This window comes from Manacus candei, unplaced genomic scaffold, assembly GCF_025592945.1.
Source record: "Manacus candei isolate 608988 ecotype Guabito, Panama unplaced genomic scaffold, ASM2559294v1 h1tg000018l, whole genome shotgun sequence".
NCBI lineage: Eukaryota > Metazoa > Chordata > Aves > Passeriformes > Pipridae > Manacus > Manacus candei.
Genome location: NW_026138066.1, coordinates 1,728,928 through 1,749,856, shown reverse-complemented (window position 1 = coordinate 1,749,856; position 20,929 = coordinate 1,728,928). Strand labels below are relative to the sequence as shown.

The window sequence follows — 20,929 nt, the reverse complement described above, 5'->3', positions numbered from 1 at the left end:
ACAAAGACCTACCAGTAGAACTTCAGCTGAGGAAAATAAAGATGGAAGAGAATTATAGAAGCACCAATACAAACTTCAGCACTATATCATTAACCAAAACAGTATAATGCCTCAGAGACACAACTCTCTCATCCAGATCTTAAACTACACCTTCCTTCAGATGATCAGCAATTGTGGCTCTTGAGAGAGTTTAGGTGGAACTGAACTCAAAGGGAAGAGCATTTTGCTGCAGCCTCTTCCATCCTCTGCCTAAGTTCACCTCTGCCTAAGAACACTCATAGGGTAACTACAGCTAACTTTGTACTACACTTTCTATTACGAGCCTTGTTTTTTGATGCTTATCATTTGTTAAATGTAAACAGTTTGGGATTCGATTTTATCTACTGAACATGGGCCTCAAGGTGACTCAGCCATAGGCATAATGTAAAATGCATGAACAGCACAAGCCTGGGCGAGATCATCCTAGTGGACTACTCACAGCACAAATCACATGTCCTGGTGAGTAAGGAGATGTGACTTCCATCAGGTTATTACATAAAAGGTTACTGCCACCTTTTTCAAAGTGGTTCATTTCTTCAGCCAGCTGAGATGCACACATAATCTCTGGGGGTCACTTCAGGTGCTGGATCAAGGGCAGATGGCTGTGGTGGGATTAGATTTAGGCAGCTCCTCACCACCCTGCTTGCCTTACCATCAACTCTCCCAAGTGAATGGCTCTGAATGGGCTTTATAAAGGACTTGTGTACCTCTGAATTCAGCATCGATGTGCTTAGTTGGTATATGCATAAATCTTCTACTGGGTATGACCTAAGTCTGCCCCTACAGAAATGAGATTAAAACAGCTCAGTGCTGCCTTGTGCTTCATCCCTCCATCTGCCACCGAGTTCCTGCATAAAGCTTCCCATATTGCTGGTATAGCAACTATATGTATGATTCCTACATGAGGCAAATCATGCTAATTACATTTTCAGCTGATTATTAATTGTATGGTTCTTCTCCTGTAAGCACCAAACTTGAGGCGTTCAGGTCTGAGTTGCACTGAATATTCACAGCTGTAAATTTAACACAAGCCTTGTGCTAAGCATATATGGTGAAGTAAAACCTCAAATTCCTTAAATTCTGTAAACTGGTGTTAATCTTTGCATCTCACTTCCATTCTGTAAAATGTGATTTGCAGGGGAATAGTTACAGCAGGATGCTCTGCCTGGAATGGGGTAAAACAAATAGAACAATGCCCTGTTTGCAAATCTGTTAGTGGTGAATGGAGAGGGGTGCTTCATGCTGCTTTTGGTGTTGAATAATGCTGAAACCAGACAACTTACCTAAAGCTGCTGAGATGACACGGCTGGCCTGGAGACATCTGATCACTTTGTACTATAAAAGTCCAGTCATACCTTTTAAGGGCAGGGTTTTCCTTCTTGGAGTGTGTGTCTCTTGAGTGGGGATGCCCCTCAAGGTTACTCCTTGAGGCAGAGCAAGAGAATTGCCCACAATTGTTGGTATGAGTGAGTAACTTAATAATTGTTTTTTGCCAACTTTAATATAATCACTTCAATATTGCTTCAAAATAGTGCACTACACTAGTAGTTATAGCTTCTATACTGTGTAGTAAATAATCCTGATTTAAGATCTTTTTGTCTAACTGGTATCATAATATATAATTTATTTTTCTATAACTATATCTAGTATAAAGGTTTAATTACACCTACATGATCCTATAGAAATAAACTGTTGACAAAGTCTGTGGCTGAGACTGGATCCAGCCATACCTAGACTCTGAGGAGTTTAGAAAGCAAAGGGGTCCTTTCTGCACCCTGTGACTCAGCAGGAGGGCTTCTCTCATAAACTTTGCCTGAAGCTCCCATTCTGTCCATGACCAATTCCCATTCTTCCTGTGACAACAGAAAAAATCTAAGATTCTGCGGTGACAGGATTTTTTTACTGACGCAAAACATTTCATTTCCAGTCAGGTCAATAAAAGTATTAACCTGTCTTTCTCTACAGGCACCCTTTTGGGTTCCACAACATATTAACTAACCTCTTGGGAGGACAGCATGGCCACACAGTGTACTAAGGCTTAACTTGTGCCTCATTTGAGTGGTGGAGCAAAGGAATCACATGACAGATGTATTAGAAGACATGAAATTTAACCAAAAATCTGGTACCTGTATTAAAAGTCATTATACATTATGACTGAGAGGAGTTGGAAATCTTCAGAAAACACTGAGTTTCATTTATGTAGTCTCTAATTCTTTTGAATTTTTACTGACTCAAAGGGAATTCAGTGTCTTGCCTTAGTTTGACAGAAAAGGGTGTTAGGATGTGGTCACTTCCTACAGTGACCACATTTCATTCAACTCTTTATTAATACTAAATGGTAATAATAATAATAATTCCTGTTACTTCTGTGCTCAGTACAAGCTTCAAGGCGGGGCAATAAATAATACATGGAACCACACACTGAATTACATGGATTAGAAGAAAAATAGTTTTATGTAAGCCCTTATTTAGATAGTGACATCCATCAACGGTACAGAATGGGAAAGGCAACCTATGTTAGAAACATATATTCTATGTCATGGAAAGCCTAATCAAAATTCATGTAGACAAAAAAGTCAATTTTTTAATCTATTTTAACTTTGACACATCTGATTTTGCAATCTTACCATTTTTTAAATACTTATACAATGCCTTTGACAGCCAAAGATGTTTTCTAAGCCATGAAACAAAATTTGACCTGACCTAGATAGCCTAGTAATTTTACTTTTTGATCAGTTCCATTGATCCACCGCTGATGCAAATAATCACAGGCATAGTTAGAATGAATTACATTTGGAAATGCTGTGTTAAGACAGCAAAACAATATTTCAGGACTGAGTTTTCTGAAAATCCATTTCTCAGGCGGCTGTGACAGTACACTAACACCATCTGCATTAACAATTTACATTCCTTCCAGTGTGCTTCCCCCCATAAAGCCTACCAACTGCACGATCAGTGTGATACTACACGCTCTCCACACCCCAAATTTTAAGTCCAGGACTGATGCCAGAAGGAGGCAATGCAGGATATTTGTGCTGATAATACTGCTCCTATTTATTTCAACCAAATTGAGGTACTAACAAAAATGCCTAAACTTGGAGCGGCAGCCAAGTTAAAACCACAAGCTCCTCCCGAAGAGGATAACAGAAAAGGACAGAGACATCCACAGCAAGTGTTCCATCTGAGAGGATGCTCCTGTAAAGGGGGTACCCAAATTCCTCATTTCAGCAAGGGGCTTACATGCCAAACACTGTCTCTCCCTTTAGTGCATGGAGACTGCCCTCTACCAACATGAACAAACATTATGAAAACATTACATATGTTACACTAGAAATAGTTAAGACACAAGAATACACGTGCTGATGAGCCGCTACAATTTTTGTTTTTACCAAGACAATACATATGAAATTCCATATGAAAAAATGTCAGTCAGTAAAGTGGCATTAAGGTCAAAAAATACAATCATTAACCTGCTGTGCGAAATAAAGCAAATAAGCAGGCCACCTTAAATCCAGGCAGTGGAAAACCAGGAGGCTCAGAGACAAATCTAGCTAAATAAAAAGCTCAGTATTAAGAAAGATTTATGGCATGAACTGTGAGATAAGCAGGATAGTCTTTGAGGCATTAAGTTTTGTAGGACTCTTGCTCAGGAAAAGGTAGATGAAAAGGGCAAAAAGCTGGAAAGCAGCTCTGTAGCATTCATGACTTCTGCAGAGGTCCTTAGCTTCCATACAACTATGTTACAGTTGTAATATAGTTCTGTTCTCACACAAAGTCCAGGTTTCCTACTTGGATTCTTTCTCCCACTCTATGCTAGCTCCCCCATAGCCTTTCTAAAATAAAGAGGTGTACTGCTGATCCCAGATAATCAACATGAACAAGTTCTGAGGGCTAAAACTAGGAATCTGCCAGGCATTAAGATCAAAACCAGCCCCTTTTGCTTTAGAGGGTCTGCAGAGGAACAACATCTGGAAGTCTGAGCTACAAACCACGTCATGGGACTTGGAGCAGAGGAGGGACAACTGAGTGGGACAAACTGTCTGAGGAACTCAGCAGCTGAAAAAAAACCAGCTGGAGATCAATTAAATCAAGAAGACATAAAAGGTGTTAGCCAGCATTATGCCCTATAGGTAGTCACAGAGAGATGGTGATCAGACACGTACATGAAAAGAATTAAGAGGCTGAGTCAGGGCAGGGAAATTTATTTCCCTTAGCATATGAAGAAACTGCTGATTCCTTCTGTAGCCAAAGCAGCTGCAAAAGACTCAGCTCCTTTTTGTATGCCCCATCACAGCAGGCACACACCTCCACTTACATTTCCTTTACAAGCACGTGTGCTTTTGCAAGCGCACAGCATTTCTCACTAACAGACACCTCTTTTTACCACTTCAACTACTCTGGAAAATGTGTGTATACTTTTTGAATGTCCACGTACTGGTTTTGTATCCTAATTCTGTCCAGCACGTTTCCCTGGGCAGCGTGACGCGGGGCATTGTTAAATTTCTCATTCACGTTAGCATTCAGCTTCCTTTATTTCTGCAGGTTGCAGCCAGGAAACTGGAAAATGGGCCACAGGAAACCTGGCCTCCTACATCTGTCCCAGTTTGTAATAGCAGCTCTGGTTTTATTTTTCTAAGTGTCTCAGGTTCATTTTAACCCTTGAGAGGACTACTGCAATAACATGTGCAAGAATGTGACTGTTCTGACATTATTTTTTTAACCATCATTTCTCAGTACTAGAAATAGAGATTTTTGCTTAACTAAATGCACGTAAAATTATATTAATACTTAGAAAATAAACAGTTATGTGAGTTTTTTTAAAAACTCATGTTGGAAATCACCAAAACAATTCCATTCCATAATAACAAATATCAAAGAGTTTATATGAAATAAGGTAGTCTCTATATACATTCTAAACATAGTTCTACAGTGTATGAAAAGTTGAACAGCTTATAAATCCTCTAGGACAATTTTTCTTTCCATAAAAAATTGAAGCACGTTGGTTTTGCATTTAATTACAGAAGCAAAAGAGTAGCAATCAATAAAAGAAACTTTCCTAAAATAATCAAAAAATCTGTCAGCCATAACATTTTTCAATGAAAATTCATCCGTATAACAGTGAATATATCATGAGAGGTTAAAGACAATTGCCAAATCTGCCCAAGTGTTTGCTCAGAAACATTTGAATGAACAAGGCAAAAGGCTGAGTCAGTCCTAACACTTTATTTCTCAACAGAGATGCTTCAAGGGTGATAAATAGGATGTGGTTGGTGAAGAGTTAGTGATTCTGCCAGAAAGGAGGAAAAACAAATATCCATTTGTTTACTCAAAGTTTTCAAATACACATCAAAGGAGATCTTACTGCTAATTTAATTGAGGTTGAAAAAATAAGCTCACAACTAAATGTGTAAATATACCTCATTTAATTTGATGCAGAACTTTCTCTGGTAAAGGTAGTAAATCAAACTAGTGGTGTAACCCATACCCAGGACACTTCAGAGAACCGACTATATGTATGATACAGAATGCCGGTAATTTTTCCACATCCAGCAACCAGGACATTTCCTGTCAGAGCATCCTCCAAGTCCTTCCATTGTGTTGAAACTGCAAAAACTTTCTAAATCAGGACTTCCTCCTATTATATTTTAGAGGCGTCTTTCTGGGAAATGCAGATTCAAGTGGAAAAAAAAAAAAAAGGAATTCCTGCAGCACCACCCAGTGGAAACATTAGAAAAAGCTACAGGGGTGCCCCAGCACAAAAGTTCCAATTTACTGCAAAATTACAGTAATATTGCCACACAAAGCCGGACTGGTTTAAGGATGTGCCAAAAAAGCAGAGAGGATTTTGCCAGCCAATATACTTAAAAGAGCCACGTGAGGTATGCCTACTCTGCCACTCCTGCATATTAGTCTTCTCTTAACTTTAAATTCTAATTTAAAAGATTATTTACAGTAAAAATCTACAAGGTCTCCTTCTCAAGCAAGAATACCCACTGTTATGGCCCAGCACATTTAAAAAAATAAACAACCTCCCGTGGTTAAGAGCAACATAAAAGAGACAGCAGCAAGATCTAGCAAAATATTAAGGAATTACATCAAGTTCCACTGCAGAAAAGAAAGCCTTCACACACATGTCCAGTAATGCTTTCTGTAGGTAGATTTGGTAATAAAATGTATGCAGTTTTTAATTGTCTTAACTAAGTCAGAGAAAGCCGGAGGCAGATGTCCAAAGGAAGAAAGTTCTGCAACCCTTAAATTAATACAACAAAGGACTGGTTGCCTGCCAAGCAGAGGTGTGATGACACTGCCTTTAAAACACGAGTCTACTCATATTCTCTGTAAGGATGCACTTCAAGAAACAGTTTTAATCCCACTGGAGTGACAACCCTTAGCAGGAGGGAATACGGCTACTTGCTTCTCTGTGAAAGGCTTAAAAATAACCTGCTCAATTATTTCTAAAGTGAGCTGTAAACGAAACTACAGAAATCCGTAATGGCTCCAACTGTTCACCTTGGGACAGACATAAAATGAATGCAGACTCTTCGCACTGCTTTCTGTCTGCTCATGTGGCGCACATCTGTGGCATGCTGGCAACACGCTATGCTGCAATCCAAGGGACTCCTGCTTTCAAAGCCAGCCTTATATGTTTATTTTTCCCATATGACTTTCTCTTGCATTTTTGTCGGCATCAATAGGACACAGGTCATGATTACTTGACTGTCCTGTATAAAATTTCTGACGGTCCCAGAGCTAAAGAGGGTAGAGGTTACAACCTCCAGGAACAGTGGCCATTCTAAAAGTTTACTTGACATATCAAGTGATGATTACTCTCAAATGTAAATGCTTTTTCCTTATATGAACTCTCTTCTTTAATTGAAATATTAAAATTTTCGATTTTGTGATAGCAGACTGAATGCTTTGTAACTTATGCTAGTGGCCCTAATATTTTAAATGGTGTATTAATACTATCTGCTGTCTCAAATGTTGCTTTAATACATTTCATATTCAAATGTTTAAACTAATCTTCCCCTTGCCACTGATTTTTCCTAGACTAAAACTTAGATAAACACAAAGGTCTTTTTTTATACTGTGAGCAGAAAGGAACCTGGCCAAAAGGACAGGAGAGAGTCTTTGGAGTTCTGTTCAGACAAACCAAGGGGGCTGGCAATTTTCATGAGACCTGAAGCACAGCAAGATCATCACAGCTTAGACTCACAGTCAGAGCTTTCCTTACGATGTACATTGCTGAATTTTCAGAATTTGCTGGATTAGCAAAATGAGCCATTAAACTACTAAATAACATACCGGCTTACCTGTATATTGCCATGTTGCAAGGAGTCAGTCAAAGCATGACACTGAAAATGGTGTAACACAGTTCAGCGGATGGTAACCCACATATATAGAGTCATTTTACCTGGACAGTTTGTTCACAAAACATTAGTGCTATTGCAGTAGTTCTTGGAGCACGAGTCAGAGTGTAAGTTCTTTAGTCCTAAAAAATGAGCAACTAATCACAGCACTAGTCAAGGTCTGTATTTTTCACTTTAAATGCTGCTATTATGTCATAGGAAAAACCTAAATTAAGAATCACTGTTACATGTAAAAATCTCAAAGGTCTGCTATTCTTCTTTCTCAGCGCTAATCAAAGTTCTGATATGTGTGTTTATCATGCACTGGCTAAACGAAAATCCAATTAAAAGATTCTTACCTTCAGACATTATTCACTTGCCTACTACACCAGCAAGAACCTGCAGGTCACACCTACACATTTCCCCTAACATCGTTCATTAAATATGGGAATATCCAACAAAATGTACCATAGAGTACATGAGATTTCAGCCAACAGAAGATCTGGCTGCTACTCTCCTGTACTGCCTGTGTCCTGTGTGCTTAAACTATGCTGCTGCAAACTATGGATGAGAGACAAATGGGACATTATTTCAATGATTACAGAAAACTTTGCTGTATACAAAATGCTCCCTCTCCTCAACTTGGATGAGACTGCACAGTCAGTATTATTGCACCCTACTTCCAGGGAATCAATCTAGCCTTGATACTGCTCTGTTTGGAATAGTTTTCATCACAGAATTTCAGCACTGAAGCAGCAGTACTGAAGGAGTGCTGCAGTCATTCTGATTACAGAATCACAGAATCAATCAGGTTGGAAAAGACCTCTGAGATCATCAAGTCCAGTCCATGACCCAAGGCCACCTGTCAACTAGACCATGGCATTAAGTGCCACATGCAATCTCTTCTTAAATACCTCATGGGACTGCGACTCCACCACCTCCCTGGGCAGCCCATTCAAATGTCTGATCACTCTCTGTAAAGAATGTCTTTCTAATGTCTAACCTAAACTTCCCCTGGCAGAGCTTAAGATGGTGCCCTCTTGTCCTACTGCTGGTTGCCTGGGAGAAGAGACCAACCCCCATCTGGCTCCAATCTCCTTTCAGAGAGTTGTAGAGAGTGATGAGGTCTCCCCTGAGCCTCCTCTTCTCCAGGCTAAACAGCCCCAGCTCCCTCAGCCTCTCCTCATAGGGCCTGTGCTCGAGTCCCTTCACCAGCATTGCCCTGCTTTGGATACTCCCCAGTGTCCTTCCTAAACATCCTTTCTATACCAGCCCTATTCTACACTCACAGTTTGCTAAACTAACCACACACACCAGTTGCTCTGAGTCTGCTCTGAGTCACTGGACTTCACAGAGGTCTCTATCTAAAATCTGAACACACATTCCCATCTCAGCTATGTTAGTGTAGCATGGAAGAAATTCTCTGAAGGTAGTCAACTTTCTCCAGATTTCGCTAACTGAGTGGCAGTAGGAATTTGTTCTAACTTTCTAAATGCTTTTTAAAGATTGTTTCTTCTCATGAATTACTGTTAATTGCTGGGAAGAGATAATGGTTCTACTTCAGTCTATAAACTTTTTGTGCTGTATTGTGACTTGATACAGCAAGGGCCTCTCAAACATTACCACAATATAAACATTTCAAAACAAAAGCAGTCATTAGCATCCTTTTCAAAAAGCTTAAACTGAAATACATTTGATCAATTTTCATCCAAAAAACCCAAACAACAACAACAACAAAAAGAAGAAATATACAGATATACAGTAAAGAGGTGCTGTCCCCACATTAGAGGCAAATGGATGTACAATAGAAATCTGTTTTCCAGATGAACTATCAGCTATTGCAAAATGAGGATGGGAAACTTACAGGAGGACATTTGATTAAAAACATTTAGATTCTTTAGATGAAGTATATAATCCCAGTCTACTCTTTTTTGTACAACTGGGGAAGTGTGTCTTACACAACATCTTTGCTGGTTCATTAATGTTTTCAGAAAAAGACCCATCTTGTAAAATTGTATTAATGGGACTTAATTCTTAGGTTAGTGCCTAGAAAGCTTTTACTTATTTAGAATGATTGTTAAGAATCATAAAAATTACAAATGATTCATTACATAATTTAATGACAGCTAAAAGACAATGTGTAAGACGCAAGTTTTCCTCTCACAGTAGTTCAAATGATCTTCAAGTTAGGATTCAAAAGGTAAGAAAATTGTATGCTTTAAAGCTCAAGAAACTAAGACAGGGTTTTTGCATGAGAGCCAAAAAACATTAATATGTAGTAAACTAGTATTTGCAAAGATCATTCAAGTTATATTCTGAATCTTCACATAATGAGTAGTAAATTGGCAAGCAGAGACACAGATGTGTGAAATGACTCCTGAAATGGGTCTGGGAGAAGCCAGTATTGTTCAGACAGTATATCCTGACACTGCAAAATGTAAAGTAAAGCTATGGAAGACTAGGAGGACCCTTGCAAGAGCAAGCAAAAGCTACTCCAATGCCTTAGTTACATTCAGCATGCAGTTGGTCTCAGTGCATTAACAGAAGTGCTGACACACTCAAAAGTAAATACATGCCTAAGTGCTTTAAAAGATCAAAACAAAGTGTGTAGCTTCCCACAGAAATTCTTCTCCTGAAGATCCTGAGCTGTATCTAACTGCTCAGATGTAGAGAGATCATGTTATAGTCTTCAGAAACCTTTCTTTACATTGATTTTGATTGGTATTTATCTTAAAAAAAGTTCATAGGTGTCATCATACAGGTGAGCAGTTTTCAACACATGGCCATGCCCACAGGGGTCAACGGACCTTTCTCCTGAAGGCAAGGCAGAAGCACCACAGCACTACAACAGTAGGCACAACTGCTCAGAAATAATTATGGATCCACAGACACAAAAAGGACAAACCCCGCTACTCTTGGTAAACACAGCAGTGCTACTTAAGCAGCCCAAAATCAAGGTGCTGGAAACTGTAACTCCATAAGAGTAAAAAAATGTATCATTTCATTACCTGCCTAGGCCATGGAAAAATTTGGCCTCTGATGTTCTTAACTGCAATATAAAATATTACTTAAATATTTAGTTGTTCAGCACAATATGAGACACTGCCCATGAATTACATTGACTAAGTAGATCAACAGCTCCAGTGTACTTTTTTAGTACTGCAAAAACCTGCCACAGTATTCATACAATATTAGAAACGCAGAAAGACTATACACTTATTAAGTGGCAGGTAGCGCCTCTGTAATATTTTCATATTAATGCTTATGGCAGGTGTTTTCTTTAGTTCTTGCTTTTATAAAAGCAGCATGTGTCCTTCAAAGAGCTTTTGAATTAAAATCCACTCTTAACAGCAAACCCTTAAGAACCTGAATTCTGATATAATTACTGACATATAAAACCACAATGACTTAAAGTAAGTTTTAAGGACAAAGATGAATTTCTTCTTGTGAAGTGCACAGATGAGAGCTACTTTGTGCTTCATCTACTTTGTTTCCATCCATGAAGCCTTGTATTTTGTGGTGTGATGAGCTGGACTTCCTGTGCCTACACCTTGACATTCCCCTCAAAATCGTGACTAAATCTTTAATCATTCATTATTCAACAAAATACTTCAACATGAGAACAGACATATTCTGTCTTTCAAGAGCTCTCAACAGCCTCCAGATACTCGTTGATTCATTTAACAAGCCACAGACAAAGTAAACATCTGCCTAATGATTCAAGACTATGAGATTCCCTATTGTGGGAAACACTGAGAAAGCCATGGTGAATCAATCCCAGGATATACAGCACAACAGGACTTTGACAGGCTCGTCAGTGACAGCCTGTGGCATGAACCATTGGGTGTGGCTACCAGAGATAGACAGCAGCTCAAAACCAACAGTACTCTTTGAAACTGGCCCAGGCTAACTGTCCTATAATCGGTGTCACAGCTCCAAAATTGACTCCAGCAACAGCATGCTGAGCACAGGACCCACCTCCACCAGAGGAAAACCAGGGACTGATAAATCACCTCAACTGCACAAGTGAGTCCAACCTGCCAAACTTTTACGGGAAGTAGTAGCTAATTTATCAGTTCTTCACTCTCTTAGATTATTTAGCACTATGACAGCGAACCACTCACGGAGATAATGGTAACTACATGAGCTTACAAAGTTTACATGGTGTCACCAAGACACATTAGCTAAAATACTTTTTCATAAACACATGCATCACAAATAACCACGTGTTGGTGCTTCCACTCTTATCCTGTGCTCCTTTATCCTTAGTAGCCAAATGTCTGTTTATTTTGGGACCTGTTTCTTTCTTCTGAAGTAACATGTTGTCATGTCATTGCATTTCCAAGGCTAAGATTTGTATTTTCTATACAGCTGATGGACCTCTATGTCCATTTTATGTATACCTACCTTCCTACATTTAAACATATGAGCCTCAGAGCAAGCAACAAGCTCCAGGCACCTTGGTGAACCTGCAAATTGACTTTCATTCTGTGCTAAGTCCTTCAGAACCAGTTTTTAATCAGTATTTGTGATCACTTGATTAATAACACCTGCCTCTAAGGATACCTCTGTCATAAGAATGCCTTCAACCCAAGAAGGGCATTACAACAAGTAGATAAAATTTACATAATTGGACTTTCTGCACAGCAAAGAGGGAATACCTCAGTCTTTGGAGTGAAACATTTGATTTCTTTTCATGATTGAAGTTTAATAAAGTAACATTAAGTAACAGGAGCAAAGAACCATTGTGAATCAGTAAGCAGTGAGAACTGCTAATGAATAAAACAAAATACATTTTTGTTTCTACATATTAAAGTGTCCATGTGCATAGTATTATAAACAGTTACAAGGAAAGCTGTAGCTGAGTTTCTTCCCTGAGACCGTGTTGCTTATTTCAGATGTTGCATCCAGGTAGAGTCAGCGATATCAGAAAGGATATAAACCTGAAGATTTTTTTCTTTTTAGGACAACTCGCAGAGGTGATTTGAAAAATCAAGATGTAAGCAAAGATGATAGTATCTGAACACTTAATAGACAACATATATTCTTCTCATACACTTTTATGCTTTGTAAATTAAAAGAAGTAAAGAATAAAATCATACTTACAGTAAAAACGCCTTTAATACTTTTTTATTATTTGAGTGGAAACTATCATGCAGTATATGATATTTGGATTTTTTTTTTTCTATTTCAAACGGAACCGTTGTTTTTTTAACACATCTACAGACTACTTCTCATTCAGTCTTTCAAATTTACAGAACACACAACCATAATACTATTACTACATTTGTTTTTCTGTAGGACATCAAGATGTTTTAGACTTAAATTGAGTGAACACAATATATGAAATTTGTAGGGATAGACTACATATATATATATATGTACATATGTATGTATGTGTGTGCTTCATGCAGATGGCACACTGAAATTCCAGCAATATTTAATGCAGTAAGTGGACAATTAAATATCGATATTTTGAAGAGAGATAATAAGAGCTAGGAAACACTCTTCAGTAAGAGGTTTATTATTGTACATCACACTAATTGTTCTATAATATATTCAAAAGACTTTTGATCATTATGCCCAGTAATGCACCTCTTTCTCTAAAATTTAGACTTTTACAAAAGAAATAAACCTACAAAACCGAAAAAATTCTCTTGCTTCATGATAACTGGATTTGATTGAAACAGATCAGGCATTTTCTGGTTTGTACACTGTTCTAAAAATTCTTCACTGCCTGGCTAGAAAATCAAGAGGCATGTGTGTCTGGAGATTGTGTCACTAATCCACTAATAAAAGTCCTCTGTAAAGTGATGTTAATGAAGAACTTTTCTGTGCCACTTGGACATAGGAAGTACAGGAAACACTGAAGATCCTCAAAAGTAAACACGTGGTATACTGCAAGTACTACTTTTTTGCATAATATTTGCTAGTTTAATGCTATCACATGATAATTCAATTAAGTAGCTAAGTGTTATTTCCTGTTACATGCCATTTTATTCACATTTATTGACATTTCCTTTAGCTAAAACCCACTTGCAAGCAAGAATCCATTTTCTTTGTTTGCTCCAGGCTTTTTTTTTTTCTGCAAAAAGTTTGGTGGGGCATGGCAAAAATCTTTCTAATTCTGAACATGGACTTCTTTCATGACGGCTGTGAAAATAAATCATCATGAAATAATTACACAAACCACTAAATGAAAAGTGGTACATACAAAATCTCTTCAAAATTAGACATGTAAAGCACCAATACAGGAAGGCTATGTGAGTGAATACGCTTTTCAAATATGCCCATCAGCTCAGTATCTTGGCTCAAAAGTCTTTTAATCTTGCAGTTACATACAACTGTCACAGATGGATAGAACATGTTTCTCATAACACAGCCTTCTGCATACCCCATTTATGTGCTTCACCCCATGGAAATATTTATGGATAAATTACATTAATCCAAAATAATTGAAAAGTCTATATGAGCAAAATACGAGATAAACCACGACTTTCTGCTAGAAATTAAATGTAACCATTGACTTCTGAAGTTGGAGTCCTCATGACCGAAAAGATGCTGCATTGTATAAAACTGTCTTAGCACTACAAACGTAAGTAAATAAAGATGTAACTTGTCTCCCTTTCAACTGCAACGTTAGAAAGGCTGACAGGGCTTCACAAAACCCTCCTGTGTTAGGGAACGGAAACTCCTAATGAGATTAGTTGGTGTGTGTGCAGACATTACTTAGCCATGACTAAATGGGCTCTCTTCCTGCAGCCAGTGGAAAATTCAGGGAACTTTTTCCCCCTGCAGCATCAGAGTCCCTCTAACCTTCAGTAAAGCCAGATCCAACAACAACTCTCCACTTTCTCTCCCTTTCTCTCTGTCTCTATTTTTTCCTTCCCTTACAAACATTTTTTTGTTTTTTGTTTTTTGTTTTTTTTTCTTTTCAGTTGGTCGTGGAAACTATCCACGTCAGCCAAGGGGGTCTAGGGGCAGGAGGTGGCTAAGGAAAGCCGAGGGGGGAAGGGCCGGGGAGAAGGCAGAAGACTACAAAGGAAACTGTAAAAAGGAGCAAATACATAAACCTGAGAGGGAGAAAACCACAGAGTTTCTTTGTGAGCTGCAGTGACTCATTTTCAAGATGTTGTCTGCTGCCAGTTTCAAACCGGAAGCGCATGGCAATTAGTCTTGCTGTTTCCAGACAAGCCAGAAACTCTCCCGACACTTTTTTTTTTTTTTCCCCTTTTTAAAGCCCCTTCTGCAGTTTCTGCAGGGGCCTTCCCCTCCCTCCCCCCACGCCCTCGCCGGCCCCGCTCGGCCTCGCAGCGCCGCCGGGGACCCCGCGGCGCCCCCGCCGCCGTGACAGGCACCCCGGCGGCCCCCGCCGCCCCAGCGCCGTTACCGGGAGCTGCCGGGACGGGGCAGTCCCGCGGCACCGCGGCCGGGCACGGCCGGGGAGGGGGGCACGGCAGGACCCGGCACCGCCGAGGGGCTGCGGGGCGGCGCGGACTCCCGGGGCTCCCCCAGACCCGCGGCGCCCCCCTCCCGGCCCTGCCCCTCCTCACACCCCGGGCCCTTCTCCCGCGGCCCCCCCTCGCCCCCCATACGCTCCGTCCTCTCACCTTCACCCGCAGCTCCCGGGGGGTGGCGGGGCCCCCGGGGCAACTATCCACTGGGGCGGGGGGCCCCCGAGGCGGCGGGAGCCTCCTCCGGCGTCCCGCCCCCCTGACCGCCGCCCCCTGCCCCGTTACCACCGCTGTGGCCGGGCCCGACCCCGGGGCAGGACCCCTGGGCTCCCCGGCTCCGAGCGGGGCTCCGCGCCCCCTCCCCGCGCTGCTCCCGGCGCTGCTCACCTCCAGCCCGCGGTGTGCCCCGCGGTGTCCCCGCCGCGCTCCCACCAGCGAGCGGGGCGCCGGCCCCCGCAGCAGCCGCCGGCTCCCCCTTCCCCTCCCCGCAGCCCCCCGAAACTTTGCGGGAGCCGGGGCGGGCGCAGCAGCACTTGTACCTACCCAGCGGCTGAGGGACTTTTCCGCTCTCTCCTGGTAGTTTAGAGGGAGCTGGGTAAAATCCCCCGGTTCTCCATGCTGACAGTCTTCTGCAGACGCTCTGTTGTTCTAGTAATGAGATCCTGATTTTTTCCCCTTTTTTCTCTCTCTCTTTTTTTTGTCCCTTGGGCCGGTGCGTGTGTGTGTGTGTGTGTGTGTGTGTGTGTGTGTGTGTGAGCGCCTGCCCGTGTGAGGGAGCGAGCAGGAAGCCGGGGCAGTCAGACAGCGGCCCGGCTCACTTCCTCTCCCGCACTATTCCCCGGGCGGTTTGCAGTCTGTGTAAACAGCCTTTTCCTCCCCGCGCCCCTCGCTCTGGCCGTCGATGTGCAGCATGGCTGTAACATAAGACACACGCATAGTAACACGGGCAGCGGTAACTCCGCCGGCTCGCAGGGAGCTCCACGGCTCCCCCGACCGCCACCTCTTCCTGTGCTACACCCCTGGGAGGAGCTTCCCGCCGGCCGCCCCAGCTGCTTGGGACAGAACGGACCCGCATTTCCCCGGTGGGCACCGGAGGGATGCTTCGGAACCCCTTACGAGGCACTGGCCCCTGGAGAGACAGTCGCCTTTTCCCACCGTGCTGGAGCTGAGGTCACTGTGGAGGGGAGCATCTGGTTGGAGTCATTGGGGTCTGAGGGGTTGGGGGAGTACAGTAGCTCACTGGATGCACTGGCCGTTTTCCGAGCTGGACCTCACATAGATAGCAAAGTACATGAGCAGTGCAACATGGCCAACACCTTAAATTGAGGGAAATAACATATTAAAAGTCACGAGGCACTCAAATCATAGAATCATAGAATGGTTGGGGTTGGAAGGGACTTTTAAGGTCATCCTGTCCCACCCCCTTGCAATAAGCACGGACATCTTCAACTAGATTTGGTTGCTCAGATCCCTGTCCAACCTGAACTTCAATGTTTGCAGGGATGAGCATCTATCACCACTCTGGGCAACCTGTGCCAGTGCCTCACCACTGTCACTGTAAAAACTATCCTCCTTGTATCTAATCTGAAACTGTCCTGTTTTAGTTTAAAACCATTACCCCTTGTCCTATCACATACAGTAAAATCCAAGCTGTATCTTCCAGCTCCACGTCATAGCTCAAGAGACAGACCAGTGGTAGTTTGCTGACTGGGATTTAGGTTTTGACCCTCAAGCTGCAGACCACAGATCTAAACTGTTGGTTTGGAATTACTAAAAGGGACACATTTCCAGTATTTGTAGTTTACATCAGTTTTGTCTTTTCTTGTGTCTCATATGTCTACATTGTGCTGTTTCTCTAACTTTATTTGGAAATCCTCAGAATGAGTGACATTATCTTCTGTCTGCGCAGTACATCGGTGACGTTCAATGAATAATACTTCAAAATCAATACTGCTTTTTCTTTTAATAGTCATGAGATTTATCATCCCAGCACAATAACTGCAGTTAAGAATGTTCTTGACATGCAATGACACAGAAGCTATGATAATTTTTTATCACTATTGGGTTGTTGCTTGCAATGTCATTGGGAACAAAAGTATGTTTTGATGAAGCTAAAGAGATTGTCACAGTTGGCCACTAAGCAGCAGTCAATAGCATCTGAACAGCTGAATACGAGCAAATTCAGTCTCTTGTGGAAGTCCTTCAAGTTTCTTCCTTCTTGTCTTCCAACATGCCATGGGGGAGCGAGAATAACATGTTATCAGCACACCAAATAATGTCATTTTGTTATTTTTCTTAAATCATTCCCTTTTAGAAGTCATTCTGAATTTCAGAATGCAGATCTGAGGTCTGCTAAATCCTCTTTTTGTGTTTCCGAAATAAAGAAGCAATAAAATGTTGAATGTGAGATAGTACATTTCCTAGATTAAAATGCACAGTGGATGAAGTCTTTGCTGTAAGTCAGTGGGATGCAGGAATCAATCTCTGTTTGGGAACTACAACTGAAGACCCAGTTTTGTAAAAGCAAAACAGTCAGAGAAGCTTTTACAGTACCAAAATGCAATGTTGGACTGACAGTTGGGCATTCATCTTCTATATTTATCTTTCACTTGACCAAGAGGCAAAGCAGAGATATTCCAGAGTTGCCTTGACCAGTTATTGATGTGGAGATCTGAGAGAATAAACTCTCAAAACCAGTACAACTTATTTTCTTCTACAAAAAAGTAAATAACATTACGCCTTTAAAAATATTAACAAAATTTTTCTTTAATTTCCTGTGCTGTATCTTGGTTCACAGCACTAGATTTTTTTTTTTACTTTTTTGTTTTGTTTTGTTTTTAGAGCAGTAGCCCTTTTTTTGTTATAGTGAGATAGAAACCTAAATAAAACTGCCATGCTGGAAGTTGGATGACCCCTGGATGAGGTGTCTTCATATTACCCTATGAAAGCTGGATTAAAAAGTGCAGAACTTGTTTAATGGAATGAAGCCACCAAGATGTGTTGGAAACACAAACAATTCAGAAAGCTCTGCAGGAACTGGAAGAAAATGGGAACTTTCGACCAGGGCTACTGATCCTAGCAGTATGGATGTCATTGGGAAACTATTTTTGGAAACTGTCTTGATAAAAACACTGTTCTTTATTGAATGATTGCTGAAACTCTCTCATCTACGATATCTGCCTGGCTGAATTAATCTACACTTATAGTTATACCTAAGAATTATCTGATGCAAAAATACAAGACAGTGAATGAGGAAAATTGCATGTTTTTATTGTGTAGGAGCTTTTTTCTCCTGCAAAAACAATTCCACTCAGAAAAACCTCTTTGTTGACATGGTCATAAAAATGGTAGTTATGTTTTTAGTAGAGTCAGTAGTCAACTTCTCTGTCTCAATTCACATTGATTCATCAGCACATATAATAATTGCAACTGTTAACTATAAAGCCTTAGTTCTGTCTTCAAGCTGTGAAGATCTGAGGGTTTAGCTTTGGAAATTGCTGTTCCTTGCTCAGAGTTGGTCCAGACAACAGCTGTTGCACTCATAAAGGACTAAATGCAACTAAGACAGCTCCCCTTCGACCAGTAAATCAGGTTACTGCTGCTGGAAGTTATCATCTGGTGGGTTCAGGCAATCCTTGAACAAACACTCACCCAGGATGTCTCTGTGTCCTCTTTACCTATGGACAGTGCAGTTTGTAGAAGAGCCTGTATTTATAAACCTCTCCTTTTGCTGAAAAAATTGCCCCAAAGCATTCCTAAGAATAGTGACTATAATTCTGCCTCATTTTTATTAGATTACATCAATTAAGAAACCAGGCTTTGTCTGTCTCTTCAGATTGTTTCTACTGCATTTTTAAACTGTTCATAAATCTCATGTGCTGCTGTAATTTAACAATCTAAAAGGAGGAAACAGAGAAATAAAGGTAGATTTGCTCTCCTCCAGATCTCTGTTTAAAGCTCTTCAGGCTGAGACTCATATCAATGTTGGTCTAGGTTTTAGTGTAATTTCACTCTGAGCCTTGAGACCCTCTGTAATTAAATTATTAAATTAAATTATATAATTGCACTGTCACTTTGCAGTATACAATTTTCCTTAAATGCACATAGATGCTTATAATCATGTGTAATTATCAAGAACAAAGTTGAAAGCAGTTGGAAATAACTTGTTTCATTTGACATTTTAATTGTGAATATATTTAATGAATGTATACATTGTTTCCTCCTCTCTAAACATTTTTTATTTCTTTCTAAATTACGGTCTCTGCAGCGAAGAGGCTTCAGATTTGTGTCTACCTTTATGACAACTAAAACAGTAGGTTCTGTGGAAGAATCACTTGTAACCATTCTTCTTACTTTCTAGAAATTTTACTTTGAATAACCACCTAACAGGTTACAGTAGGATTTCTAGGGAATATTGAAAACTGGATAAATAGAAAATAATTACCTGAGTTGGAATGACAGCCTAATTTGTGTAGGATTCTTGGCTGCCCTTCCCGACATGTTATTTAAATATCTTGCAAATGTTGCATCAATACTGATGAATGTTCCTCTAGCAGGTTTGGCTTTTCTCTTTCACACTTTCCTGTTGCTGGACAAGCACGGGCTTTAGAGCCAAGCAACCTAATTATTGCAAAAAGTCCTTGGGGATCATACCACTCAAAAAGTGGTCAGGTACTCAGTATCTCATCACACAGGCAGCTTCACTGGTAAGAAAAGTGCAGTGTACAATACTGTACAGCACTACCTCCAGGATGTAACACTGAGTCTAAACCTCAAGGGACCACACTGCACAGTGTTTCCCACAAGCAAGATTTCTTCCTGAGCTTTTTGCTGAACTATCTAGAGTAAAATTGTGAGGTTTAGAAGAGGTGATGGCAAGACATCAACAGAAATGTGTTTGCTCTTGAGAAACCTCTTGGTCAAAGTTGGTTCAGATTAGTGGGAAAAACAATTGCATGTCATCATTAAAAGGTTCAAAACCTCATGCCACATTTTCTAGAACAAAGAAATTCTGCAAATTTTAACCTAAAACATTTCCTGTTACAGTCAGAAGGGCTAAGTGTTTCTTCACACCATGAAACATGTATAGTGTGCAGATGGTAGGACATTGGCAAGGAAGAGGGAGGCTCTTCTATTTTTCCTGGGACCTTTTTTCCCCTCAGGGAACATTTTCTAGTCCCTCGTGACAGTCTGTGAATGAGGATTACTGCTGGGTTGCAGTTAGAAATCTGCCCTCAGTCTTAAGAGAATGATGTTTCAGAGACCCCAAGGTTTTCCTTTTCTCCCCTATGCACCCCCGGAAGGCTGTGGTGCTTTATCAGGAAGGAGTGTTTGGGGGAAATGACTACTTTTACACTCCTCTTCCTCTGGTACATTTCGCTTTCCTGAATGTTTTGCTTTCCCTGTGTGTTGTGGAAGAAAGCACATGACCCAACATGTTTCAAGCAAAAGCATCATTGCGTGTACACTTTCATTAGGTTTGCCTTCTTAGTGAAAGATTTATAAGGAATTACATCCTGTGTGCAGTGTGATTGCCTATGATTTTTTTGTCATTTAAGGAATGTTGTGCCACTGTGAGTTGAAGGAGTCTAGAGCACCTGAAAACAGGGAAAGAGGATTCCAAGAACCATTGAATAATCATGAGGTCTAATCTAACTGCAAAGATTAGCTATTTCAGAGGTCACCAGGCTTCTCTTAAATCTTCCAATCTGTTCTACTGCAATTTCTTTTCCAGGCTAATTACTTAAAGGCCTGAGCTAGAACTTAAGTTATATTTTATTGGTCTTTTTTTTTTTTTACCCGTGTCTCCCATCTGTCTATTTTAGCCTAATCTAATCTCTAAATAGAATGGATCCAGGGTAATTCTACTGCCAAATATCACCATAGCATCTGAACACTCTTAAACTGTTTTTACTCTTCTCAAATGCTTTTGGTCAAATGGAGCACAACTCACTGCCACTTCTCTTCAGCCTACACTAATTCTAAGATTTTTAAATGATGAATGAAATAGCACAGATTTTATCTTCAACATGTGACCTTATAGTTTTTATGTTTCCCAGTATGACATACACTTTGGGACACAGCTCT

The 20,929-nt window shown here is 40.6% G+C and overlaps 1 protein-coding gene across 1 annotated transcript in view; it reads right to left on the bottom strand.

Annotated features, from left to right (window-relative positions):
* ELK3 (ETS transcription factor ELK3) overlaps window positions 1–15,864 on the bottom strand; it is a 38,211-nt gene extending 22,347 nt beyond the window's left edge. Inside the window, exon 1 of the mRNA XM_051784074.1 lies at window positions 15,386–15,864. The gene's annotated coding sequence lies outside the window, so the exon portion shown is untranslated. The remainder of the gene's footprint in view (window positions 1–15,385) is intronic.
* Between the last annotated feature and the right edge of the window lie 5,065 nt (window positions 15,865–20,929).